Genomic DNA, 12304 nt, shown 5'->3' with positions numbered 1-12304 from the left:
AGTTTTGTCTAGCCCACATTTTACTAGTTTGTTTGCCAGAAGGTTGTGAGGGACTTTGTTGAAGGCCTTACTGAAATCTAGGTAGGCTACATCCACAGCGTTCCCTGTATCAACCCAACTCTGGGGGTTTGGACCCCTGGGTGGGTCCCAAAGGGGGTGTCAAAGAGGTCGCCAAAGACCAGTATTTTCTGTTGGTCATGGGGCTTCTGTGAGGGAGGTTTGACCCAAATATATCATTGGTAGGGTTAAAGGGGCTCTTTGATTGTAGGTGAACTATAAATCTCAGCAACTACAACTCCCAAATGTCAAGGTCTATTTCCCACAAACTCCAAAACTCAAGGTCAATGCCCACCAAACCCTTCCAGTATTTTCTGTTGGTCTTGGGAGTTTTTTGTGCCAAGTTTGGTTCAATTCCATCATTGGTGAAGTTCAATGTGCTTTTTGATTGTAGGTGAACTATAAATCCCAGCAAGTACACCTCCCAAATCTCCCCCAACCCCATCAGAATTCAGATTTGGGTGTATTGGGTATTTGTGCCAAATTTGGTTCAGTGAATGAAAATACATCCTGCATATCAGATATGCAGAATCACATTTATGAAGTAGCAATGGTTGGTGGTCACCACAACATGAGGAAGTGCATTAAGAGCTTGCAGCATTAGGAAGGTTGAGAACCACTGCTATAGATTCTATCCTATAAACAGAACATTTTAAGGTTAAGTCTCTCCACCCTCACCCCCCAGTTCTTCTATGTGGAAATAAAAGTTTCAAATAGATCGGATGAAAACTAACACTTAGTGCACGAAAACAGCAAAACTATTATGCCACTCTACAATCTAGATTCAAAACAGCATTTTGGCAATAATCTGTGACATGCAATTTAATACAAAAATCATGATTAATGCAATTGTCTTGCCATTGGGATGTTTTTTATTTGTTAATACAGTAGAGTCTCACTTATCCAACACTCGCTTATCCAACATTCTGGATTATCCAATGCATTTTTGTAGTCAATGTTTTCAATACATCGTGATATTTTGGTGCTAAATTCATAAATACAGTAATTACTACATAGCATTACTGCGTATTGAACTACTTTTTCTGTCAAATTTGTTGTTAAACATGATGTTTTGGTGCTTAATTTGTAAAATCATAACCCAATTTGATGTGTAATAGGCTTTTCTTTAATCCCTCCTTATTATCCAACATATTCGCTTATCCAACGTTCTGCCGGCCCGTTTATGTTGAATAAGTGAGATTCTACATACAAAGTAGATTTTCTTCTAAATGAGCCTCAAGAACGTTTTGTAGGATAGCCTTTCAGAATCAGAACATGCCTTTGTTCCAAGGTTCTGAGAATGAAAGCTGTTCTTTAGACATCAGATTCACCATTTCAGAACAGAAAACCTCAACCTTGAGGTCCTGCTGCTTCATTTTTCAGTGCCTTATCACAAAATTATTCCTCTCCAAACTCTAATACCCCTGGACTAATTTAGTTTTCTTTTTCTATAAGGATGGCATTTACGATGTGGATCAGAAATGTTCCAGGTAGGGATTCCTCCTCCTGCTCCTCCTCTTGAGTTATAGCCACCTTTTCCCAGAATTGGGATTAAAAATTAAAAGCATACTTTGCAAACAGACTTTAGTAAGATAAATACTTAAGTATTTATCTTCCTAAACTCTCAATGAAAAGCATTTATATTCCCAAATTCGCCTAATATGGCATCACATGAAATGTATAAAGGGCATGTAATTGTTTAGAGCAGTGATTCCCAAAGTGGGCACTACCGCCCCCTGGTGGGTGCTGCAGTGATCCAGGGGGCGGTGATGGCACCTATTAGGACATGGGGGCGGGGCCAGAGGTGGGGCGTGGCTTCTTCCCAAGAGCCCAAGACAGGGCTGAGAATCTATACCTCTCCTGAGGCGCTTGTTGGGACACAGAGGGCGGAGATAGGGAAGGGGGCAGGGTCTCCTCCCAAGAGCCCGAGACAGGGCTGAGCCTCTATACCTCTCCTGAGAGGGCTTTTAGGATTAAAGGGAGGTGCCGGGTGGGGGCGGGGCCTCTTCCCAAGAGTGCGAGACAGGGCTGAGCCTCTGTATACCTCCCCTGAGGCGCTTGTTAGAACACGGGGGCAGGGTACAAAGGTTCAGCCCTGTGAGGCACCTGGAAAGAGGCCCCACCCCCTCCTCTAGCCCTGCCTCCTGTGTACTGACAGGACAGGGATAGAAGCTCAGCCCTGCCTCAGAGCTTGTAACTCCGCCCATCCCAGTCCTGGCTGCCCATTTGTGGCCCCACCCACCTCCCCCTCCCAGCCTTGCATCTTGGTCTAGGGGAGGGGCTCAGCCCCGCCCTCTTGAGCAGGAGCCATGCCCACCCTTCTATGCCACTCCCCCTTTTCCAGGGGGCGCTGAGTAATATTTTTTCTGGAAAGGGGGCGGTAGGCCAAATAAATTTGGGAACCACTGGTTTAGAGTATATGTTACTTATGTGAAAACCTTAAAAGGTAAGACTTTTTACTAATGATCTTATAACTAATCTATGGATTTGCCATGCATTGTGGCATATCTGTGGGGGCCCAGCAAGGGGGATGGGGAAGCCATGGCCCCACACCTCGCATTGTCTGACTTACCCTTGGCCCCATCCGCTACGTAGCTTCACCCATTGTTGCAAATGCAACATGAGAAGCCGCCTGTGTTGCCACGGAGGTGTTGTATGTTGCTTCCTCTCACTTTTTGGAGCCCTGCTGGAAGTAGATGTACAGCATGGGATGGGCTTTGTGGCAAAAGGGAAGGAACCAGCTTATGTCAGGCTGATTAGCCTGTATGATGAGGTTGTACGTGACCAGTTATATGAACTTGTAATACAGTCATGTCACAAGGAGCTACCCTGTTTCCCCGAAAATAAGACATCCCCAAAAAATAAAACCTAGTAGAGGTTTTGCTGAATTGATAAATATAAGGCTCCCCGAAAGTAAGACCTAGCAAAGTTATTGTTTGGAAGCATGCCCGGCGCCCGCCAAACAAAACACCATAGCATGCAGGATTGGTAAATGTACATACCAGTTCTATATGGAAATAATGGTAGTAACAAGAAATTCTTGACAGGAGTCACAGTTTGTCTGGTTTAGTTATGTTGGTTTGTGATGACAACTACTGTACAGTATAGAATAAATGTTCTTTTTTTTTTTTGTTCAACAATAAATGTGAATTCTTCTTTATGGAAAAATAAGACATCCCCTGAAAACAAGACCTAGTGCATCTTTGGGAGTAAAAAATAATATAAGACACTGTCTTATTTTCGGGGAAACATGGTACTATGCCTAGCCCTAATCCTAAAATGAGACTTACAATAGACTTGGTTTGTATTTTGTTATAATGCAGTTCAGTAGCCTACAAAATCCAGAGCAAGAATCCTTGTACATACATTTTAAGGCAATTCAAAGAAAAAATAAGCTTACATTTCTCTTCATCTTCTCACACACAGCCTCTTACCTTTTCTCAATATTTTTTTTTTAAAAAAATTGACTTGGCTTATAAGAGGAGTAACATTTTATATCTGGCTATTACGCTTGTGCATTTAAAGCAGAAGTCTCGGAAGTCGTATGTTTATTGGTAAGTTTAGCACATCTGAATGGGTTTCTGTTGCACATGTTCACTGCAACATTTAGATTTTGAAGGTTTTTAGGTTATTGCTCAGATGTCTTCAGATGTCTTTAGATGTATGATTCATCTACAACTGTGCAAGTCAATCAAGCCTGTTGGGAGGAGAAGGAGAATGGTTTTGGGAAATATATTGGGAGAGGGAGAGAAAGAGAGAAGAAAGGGAGAAAGCATTTGGAGGGAGAGAGAAAGAGAGTGAGAGAGAAAGAGAGAGAAAAAGAGAAAAAGAGACAAAGCATTGCAGGAGGAGAGTGAAAAGCAAACTCCTTTTTTGGGCAGCGCGAGTGAGGTCCATTTGGTTAAAGTGTGCTGCTGGGTCTAAAAGGCTGGGTGTTTGTCTTTTTAATTTGAAATACAAATTAAATTGGGGAGGGGCATTTGTAGTATGTGGAAATCAATATATCAGCTTCTAAAATCTGTTTGGATAAATTAAAACATCTGTCTGTTATTTATTTGTCTTCTCCATATTATTATTACCTTTTAATATGGTTTTAAAACATTATTCAAAACATGCAGCCCCAGTAAGGACCCTCTGATTCTTCTTTGTGTTCCCCTTCCATATTAACGCCAAGACAGCTACCCAGTTGCTGTATGCATCCAGCATCTGGATTGGTGGCTTAACACCTAAGATAGACCAACACCAATCACAACTCTTGAGGGCACTCTTCCAGTTCCCCATCCTGTGTCTTGTTGCTAGAATCTGGGAAAATCTCCCTGTCAACAAGAGTTTGATGGTGGGCCCTTAAATATTGTCTCAAAGTCAGCATTTTCAGACTTGGCTCAGGTCTGATTCACCATATAAATATATATAAATAATAAAACTTTAATTTGTATTCCACCCTATCTCCTCGAGGGGATTCAGGGCAGACTCCAACATGAAACAGCAAACATTCAATGCCTCTCTTGGCATAAAATCCAAGAGAAACCCCACATATGAAAATAACATTAAAAACCTAACATCAAATTAAAACCTAACATCAGTAAATTAAATCTAACATCAATAAATTGAACTAGACATAGTCAAACAAAATTATATAACAGCATAAAATCAAAGCAAACATCAACATTAATTTACAATAGTCAGCTAGAGTTCATAAAACAGTGTGAGTCAGTTGTGTAGTCAAACAATAGTCATTGGGCTGGCATGGACTAGGAGAGTCCAAATCCGAAATAGCCCAGGATGATTACACTAGCAATGACATTACTTTAACTCTTTCTATTGGCCTTTCTTCGTCCCTCTTATCTCATCTGGGTTATGACATGAGACAGAAATTTATTAAACAAAGACTCTAGGACATTGCCTTCTGTGAGTTGCGTTCTCGCTCATATGTTTCTTGTTCCCCAAGTGCCATGAGTGTACACTATGCTGGGCTGCTCCATAAAACAAATTATCTTAAGAACTTGACAAATATCACTGCCGATTCTCCAAGGCAAAGTGCAATGTGTTTTTATCCAAAGTGCTTCAAGATAGATTTGCGAGAGTACCATACAATGCAAGACTTTGCCTATGTAATAACTAGGATGTTAAATGTATGTATCACATCGTATTGTCCTGCAGTTTTTACAAGCAGGCTCTGCTCCATATTATTAACCCACTGCTGAGCAACCTACCCACTGTCGCACCTCAGGCTAGTTGCTTTATACACCAGGCTGCACACAGGTTGAAGTCTTTTGTAGTTTATTAAGAAATAGGAAATAAACAGTTCTTAAAAAGCAAAAGTAAAGTTCCAAAATATTGTTGCAAAACAAGGCTTCAAAGAATAATCCAAGAAATCATAAGGAAGAAACAAGGTCCCCTTAAGACATGACAAAATCCCATGAACATGAACACACAAAGGCTGCAAGATAATCCAGGAAAACGAGAGCTTGCTTCTTGACTCGAGCAAGACGTTGCTTTGACAAAGGTTTGTCTCCCAACACACTGTTTTAATACCCTTTGCATAGCATGAAAGTATTTCTTTGGCCTCTGACCTCCTTCTTGTTTGCTATTCTAACACTCCTGCAAACCCTGAATTCCAAACGGCAAGCCTGATCTAAAGATTCCATTTCGTCAAGGCCAGCCAGCTTGTTAGCGTCTGTCTGCATGCTATCAGGCTGAGAGCTGTCCTCCTTTTCTGAGTCAATTTGCACCTGACTAGTTTCAGTATCATCAACACCATTCCCTGCCATGGGAAAGACTCCCTGTTCCTCATCTTCTACAGCAGGGACACTCTGAACCTGAATCCCATAATCCCCATCAGAGTCACTCTGAGGCTCCAGCTGAGTCACAACACCCAGTGTATCAGCCCAATTCCATGTAAAGTTTTTACTAGATGACAATTTCCCCGTGTGACTTTTGCTGATGCCAAGTTTCGCTCTGAGGTAGACTGGATAAGACAACTTCCTGTATTAGACCTAAGATGAAACTTGCCTTGTATATATTTACAGTATTTTTAGGTAAAGGTAAAGGTTTTCCCCTGACGTTAGGTCCAGTCGTGACCGACTCTGGGGGTTGGTGCTCATCTCCATTTCTAAGCCAAAGAGCCGGCATTGTCCATAGACACCTCCAAGGTCATGTGGCCGGTATGACTGCATGGAGCGCCTTTACCTTCCCACCAGAGCGGTACATATTGATCTACTCACATTGGCATGTTTTCGAACTGCTAGGTTGGCAGGAGCTGGGGCTAACAGCGGGCACTCATTCCTCTCCCAGGATTTGAACCTGGCACCTTTTGGTCTGCAAGTTCAGCAGCTCAGCACTTTAACACAGTGTGCCACCACCAGGAGCCCACAGTATTTTTACCCTTGTTCATATGCATCTAGCATTGCACTCATCCTGCTTTTAAGTGGTCTTATCAGTTTAGGAATCTGCTGTGAACTTTCTCTGCTGAGCAAGTTGGGTCTTTGGACCGAAATAAAGATTGATGATTATACATTAAGTCAACTTATACACAAGCATCTCAAGTATGTAACTCTGAAGTGAGGTGTACAGTTTTATGATCATTTATGTTGCATAGAGTTCATTCTTCTATTTGGTTGACATAACTAAAATGGGACTTCATTCTACCACTCTGTTCCTGACAAATATCCAACTCAATGGCAGTGAAAAAGCTGGAACTTGGAACCATGGGACATCAAATTATTGCCATGTTGCCCAAATGATTTGATCCCACAAAATCTGACCCTTAATAACTTACTTATTTATTTATTTATTTATTTATTTATCATGTCAGAAGTGAATTGAAGATAGTTATAATGTATTTAAGAACACAACCAAAGTTAAAAACCTGGCATTATCACTGTGAGAAGGTCCTCCATTGTGCATGTCACAGGGCTGAGGTGGCATTGTAGTAAGTGGTCTGTGGTTTGCTATTCTCCAGCCTCGCATGTTGTGGACTCCATTTTGTATCCCCATTTCTTAAGATTGACTCTGCATCTTGTGGTGCCAGAGCACAGTCTGTTCAGCGCCTTCCAAGTCACCCAGTCTCCTGTGTGCCCAGGAGGGAGTTTCTCATCCGGTTATCAGCCACTGATTGAGGTTCCAGGTTTTAGCCTGCCACTTTTGGACTCTTGCTTGCTGGGGTGTTCCTGCAAGTATCTTTGTAGATCTTAGGAAGGTGTTTCTTGATATCAGGCATGCTGCTGGCTGATATCCAAACAGGAGATGGGTCAGAGATGTCAATGCCTTGGTCCTTTCATTACAGGCTACTACTTCCTGGTAGATATCAAGTGGTGCAATACCACTAGTGCGCTGCTAATTCAACCAACTGCTGAACGCACATAAACCAATACCTATGCAAATCTCATTTAATCAATCTCCAGAAGGAAATAGCATTTAGGTTTTGTCCTTTAAAAGTTTTTCATACGGTTATCAGCCAATGATTGAGGTTCTGGATTTTAGCCTGCCTCTTTTTTGACCCCTAATAATTGCAATTCCTTGTACAGTAGAGTCTCACTTATCCAACACTCACTTATCCAATGTTCTGGATTATCCAACGCATTTTTGTAGTCAATGTTTTCAATATATCATGATATTTTGGTGCTAAATTCGTAAATACAGTAATTACTACATAGCATTACTGCGTATTGAACTACTTTTTCTGTCAAATTTGTTGTCTAACATGATGTTTTGGTGCTTCATTTGTAAAATCATAACCTAATTGGATGTTGAATAGGCTTTTACTTAATGCCTCCTTATTATCCAACATATTCGCTTATCCAACATTCTGCCGGCCCATTTATGTTGGATAAGTGAGACTCTACTGTATTTTGAAGTTTCAATTAACGTGGCAAGATGTTTTTTTTTATAAAAAAAGTTAAACCAAGAAAACAATCAATGATCTAAATAAATTGATTGTGGATTCTTAAAGAAGGAATAGAGATGCCTACAACTCAATGGATTATTGTGATTTGAGGAAAGGTTAAATAGCCAATATTTGAGTCAGAGTGATACTCAAATTTTGATGGACTCACATAATAAAATTATTTGCTTGGCTTTGGGAAAAAAAGGTTTAGTACAAGTATTTTTCTTTGTTACCAAGGAGACAAATCAGTTATAAAAGGAGAGGAGGAGAATGACCCATTTTGCGACATAATTTTCAATTTAAAAAATTCATATTCCTTGGGAGAGATGTGTCCCCCTTAAAAAGAATAATGGAGAAAGACAGAGTTCATAGCAATAAAACCAAATGTAGCATCCCAGTAAGCAAAGCTTCTTCCCTCTACCGCTAATATCCATCCTGCATTTACAGGACGGGGTAATATTTGTTTCCTATTGTTTAGTGCAAAATGAGCATTTTAAGAGAATTGGAGATATAAATCAATGCCATAAAAAGTGGCTGGGCATGAAAGAAAGAGAAATGAAAGCTGACATCTAACTTGCAAAAGAAAACAAAGTGGAAACAGTGAGAAATCTCAGCTACTGAAATCTGACATATTGTTATTGCTGCTTCTGTGAATGATGTCAAGGAAACAGTTTTTGAAACAGATCTGTATCTCTATAGCTTGTTCTTTATATGTATTTCAATCTCACCTTAGTTCCCTGTAACCTTTCCTCCTACCTTTATTCATCTTCTGTGTATTTTGTCAGAGATAAAATAATAATTCAGTGCCTGTCATATACAAAATGAAAGGGCAAAGTTTCAAATCTCCTCGCTTCCCAAAATGGCAATGATTAGAGGGACAGTTGAAAGAAACTGTATTATAAATGGTTATAACATTTATATATTATTTATTATTTGTTTGTGTTGCCATACTGATATGACAAAATTAAGGATTATGCTGGTATTTGCCACAACTGGTGAGCTTTCTATTTTTTGCCAGTTGTTGGATAAAATAAATGAACAATATTTACAGGGTAAAGTTCTAGTACATTTGCCAAACCCTTCTTCTTTCTTCTATAAAAAGATACATTAATAATCTATGGAAATATTCATTAACAATACGGTATTTTAATTAGAACACAGAAGGCTACAAGCCAATAAAATCCATAAGAGAAGCCTACCTATTATGAAAAATACAGTGGAAGTTATTTATTAAGGTCAAGGCTAGCAATGGATTTTTCACAAAGGACATCTTTTTAAATTTAATCAAGGGCTGAGGAAATAGCAGCATTTACTTTACCCATTGGCTCAGTCCAACACAAAATTAATCACATAGGCAAATGCACTTTGAACCAACTGCACAAAAATGAGAAAAGACTGAACAGACACTTCTCTCCTTCGTTGTCTCACCAAATGGGACAAAAATGGTTGCAGGGTTGGTAATTCTGTATCCCTGGATTCAACAATCCATAGCTTGAAAATATTCAAAAAGTGAAGTGGGTAAGCCTGAGTCTGGAAACATCTTATATAATGCTTTCTTCTAATCGCATTCAATGGCTTTCTAAAATTTTGGTTAAAACACTGATTTCCTATATGAGCATACCACTACTGTAGACAGCTCCAAGAAAAATGCAGGGAACAAAATCAACCTCTGTACATGGCATTTATTGACCTTTTTATTTTTATTTCATGTCAAAAGAATTGCATAATAAATACGTTTATTATAAAGAGCCTCCTCAAAGATTGAGTAAATCCAGTCGGGCGTCCCCTCGGCAATGTTTTTTGTAAACGGCCAATCTTCAAAAAGCATTGAATCGCTTTTAAACATTTATTGACCTTGCAAATCCATTCAGCAAAGCGAATCGCAGAGTGCTCTGGACCATCCTCCAAAAAAATCGGATGCCCTGACAAATTTGTGAACACCTTGTGTCTCCTCCACGATGACATGATGGCAACAGTCTTAGAGAGCAATAGCTCCCAAAGTGATCAATTTAAGGTGGAATCAGGTGTCAAACAGGGATGTGTTACTTCCCCATCCTTTTCCATCTTCATCGCTATGATATTTCATCTTGTTGATAGGAAGCTTCCCAACAGAATAGAAATCATATATCAGACAGATGGCAAGCTATTTAACCTCAGCAGATTGAAAGCCCAAACCAAGGTCACAACAACATCTGTTATAGAACTCCAATATGCCGATGTTAATGTAGTCTGTGCACATTCAGAAGAAGACCTACAAGACCTACAAGCCACTCTAAACATCTTTGCCAAAGCATATGAGAAGGTTAGCCTATCATTGAACATCAAGAACACCAAAGTGCTCTTCCAGCAGGCTGGAGTGTATTATACATGTCTATTTTCAGTATGGTTTGTGTTATTTTGACTCAATTTACAAATAGAGCACTAGATAGTTCTTTTCTATTTATTTCTATAAGAAGAAATAAGACAGCAGAGCATCAAGATATACTACCTAAAGCAAACAGAGGGAACTCCAGGATTTCCTGAAGAAGGTCTACCTGAAGAAGGTCGCCGAAACTGGATGCATACCCGGGAGACCAGTCGTATCAACCAGATTTGATTGACCACATTATCTCCGGGATCCATATACTGTATAAACTCTGGAATACACCAATATACTCCTTTAACCAGGGAGTTATCCTTCTTTGTTACTATTGACATGGAACTTTGATTTACTTTGAATGATTGATTTTGAAGAAGAGTGTTACAAACCTTGAGAATATTATCAAGACTTTAATAAGACTACTTTATGTACCAATAATTATATTTGTTAAAATATGTACTTATCTGTACAGTTGGAATATATAAACTGACACTACAATCATAATATATAAGTGACTATATCACTTGAGAAAGTATAGAACTATATCTTACTTTATATTATATTATATACCATACTTTTCCTTTTTTTTTTTTTTTGGTTCCGTTTTGCTCTTCCAGCAGGCACCAGCCAATCCCTCTGCAATGCCAGAAATACAGCTTAATGGTGTAACATTAGAAAATGTTGACCATTTCCACTACCTTGGCAGCCACCTCTCCACAAAAGTCAACATTGACACTGAAATACAACACCGTCTGAGATCTTGCGAATGAAGCAGCGAGTGCTTAAGGATCAGGATATCCGTAGGGACACCAAGGTGCTTGTTTATAAAGCTATCGTCCTCACAACCCTGTTATATGCCTGCAAAATGTGGACAGTCTACAGATGTCACACTCAACTCCTGGAACGATTCGACCAGCGTTGTCTCTGAAAAATCCTGCAAATCTCTTGGAAAAACAGGCAGACAAATGTCAGCATGCTGGAAGAAGCAAAAACCACCAGCATTTGAAGAGATGCTCCTACGCCATCAACTCCGCTGGATTGGCCACATTGTCCGAATGCCTGATCATCATCTCACAAAGCAGTTACTGTACTCCCAACTCAAGAATGGAAAACATAATGTTGGTGGACAGGAAAAAAGATTTAAAGATGGGCTTAAAGTTAACCTCAAAAACTGTGGCATAGATACTGAGGACTGGGAAGCCCTGGCCCTTGAGCGCTCTAACTGGAAGTCAGCTGTGACCAGTAGTGCAGTGGAATTCAAAGAGGCACGAATGGAGGGCAAAAGGGAGAAACGTGCCAAGAGGAAGGCATGTCAAGCCAACCCTGACCAGGACCGCCTTCCACCTGGAAACAGATGCCCTCACTGTGGAAGAACATGCAGGTCAAAAATAGGACACCACAGTCACCTACGTACCCACAGCCAAGACACTACACTTGGAGGGCCATTATACCCGGACAAGGAGGGATCACGTAACAGCAACACTGTAGTTCACCTAAGGCTGCCATTATATGTCCTTTCCATTTTGCACTTTATTGAATTCTGCGGATTGGTTTTGGCTGTAAAGACAGACCATACTACTTATAAAAATACCTCTTTTATGCTGAAGGGCATATAAAAATGTTATGCACTGATATGCACCCAAATGCATATAAAATTGGTGTTTTATAGCAAAATGCAGATAAATTTTCATGTGAACTTTTTCTCAAATAAATGCAAAGTAATGTAGAAGCAGGGCAAAACAGATTTATGAATGAACACATATGAAGCAGCGATATGGATTAAGGGAAATGAAGCCTCATTTATGAGTGTCTCAAAGGAGTCCAGCAGCTGAAATTTTCTAAATTAGCAAGTCAGTCAAAGATTGAGGACTGCAATGGAACAAGAAAGAGTTTGAGAACTGTTAGTCTCAAGGCAGTTTTGGGAGCATTTGCCTACCTGAGGTGGTGCTAAAATTGTACTTCATACACAGCCATATCAAGGTGCTGCAAATGGGTTATTTTAA

General features: G+C 39.9%; 1 protein-coding gene across 5 annotated transcripts in view; it reads left to right on the top strand.

Annotated features, from left to right (window-relative positions):
- cabcoco1 (ciliary associated calcium binding coiled-coil 1) overlaps positions 1 to 12304 on the top strand; it is a 210813-nt gene that overhangs the window by 40036 nt on the left and 158473 nt on the right. The window contains exon 1 of one of the 5 annotated variants that reach the window (XM_062975780.1): positions 1442 to 1547. The exons of 3 other annotated variants lie outside the window; for them this stretch is intronic. The gene's annotated coding sequence lies outside the window, so the exon portion shown is untranslated. Of the gene's footprint in view, positions 1 to 1441; positions 1548 to 12304 lie in introns of those variants that run through there. One more of the 5 variants, XM_062975782.1, reaches the window with a different exon arrangement.

The sequence above is a fragment of the Anolis carolinensis genome, chromosome 3 (assembly GCF_035594765.1).
Source record: "Anolis carolinensis isolate JA03-04 chromosome 3, rAnoCar3.1.pri, whole genome shotgun sequence".
NCBI lineage: Eukaryota > Metazoa > Chordata > Lepidosauria > Squamata > Dactyloidae > Anolis > Anolis carolinensis.
The sequence above is the reverse complement of the archived record's forward strand: the minus strand, read 5'-3'. Positions and strand labels throughout refer to the sequence as shown.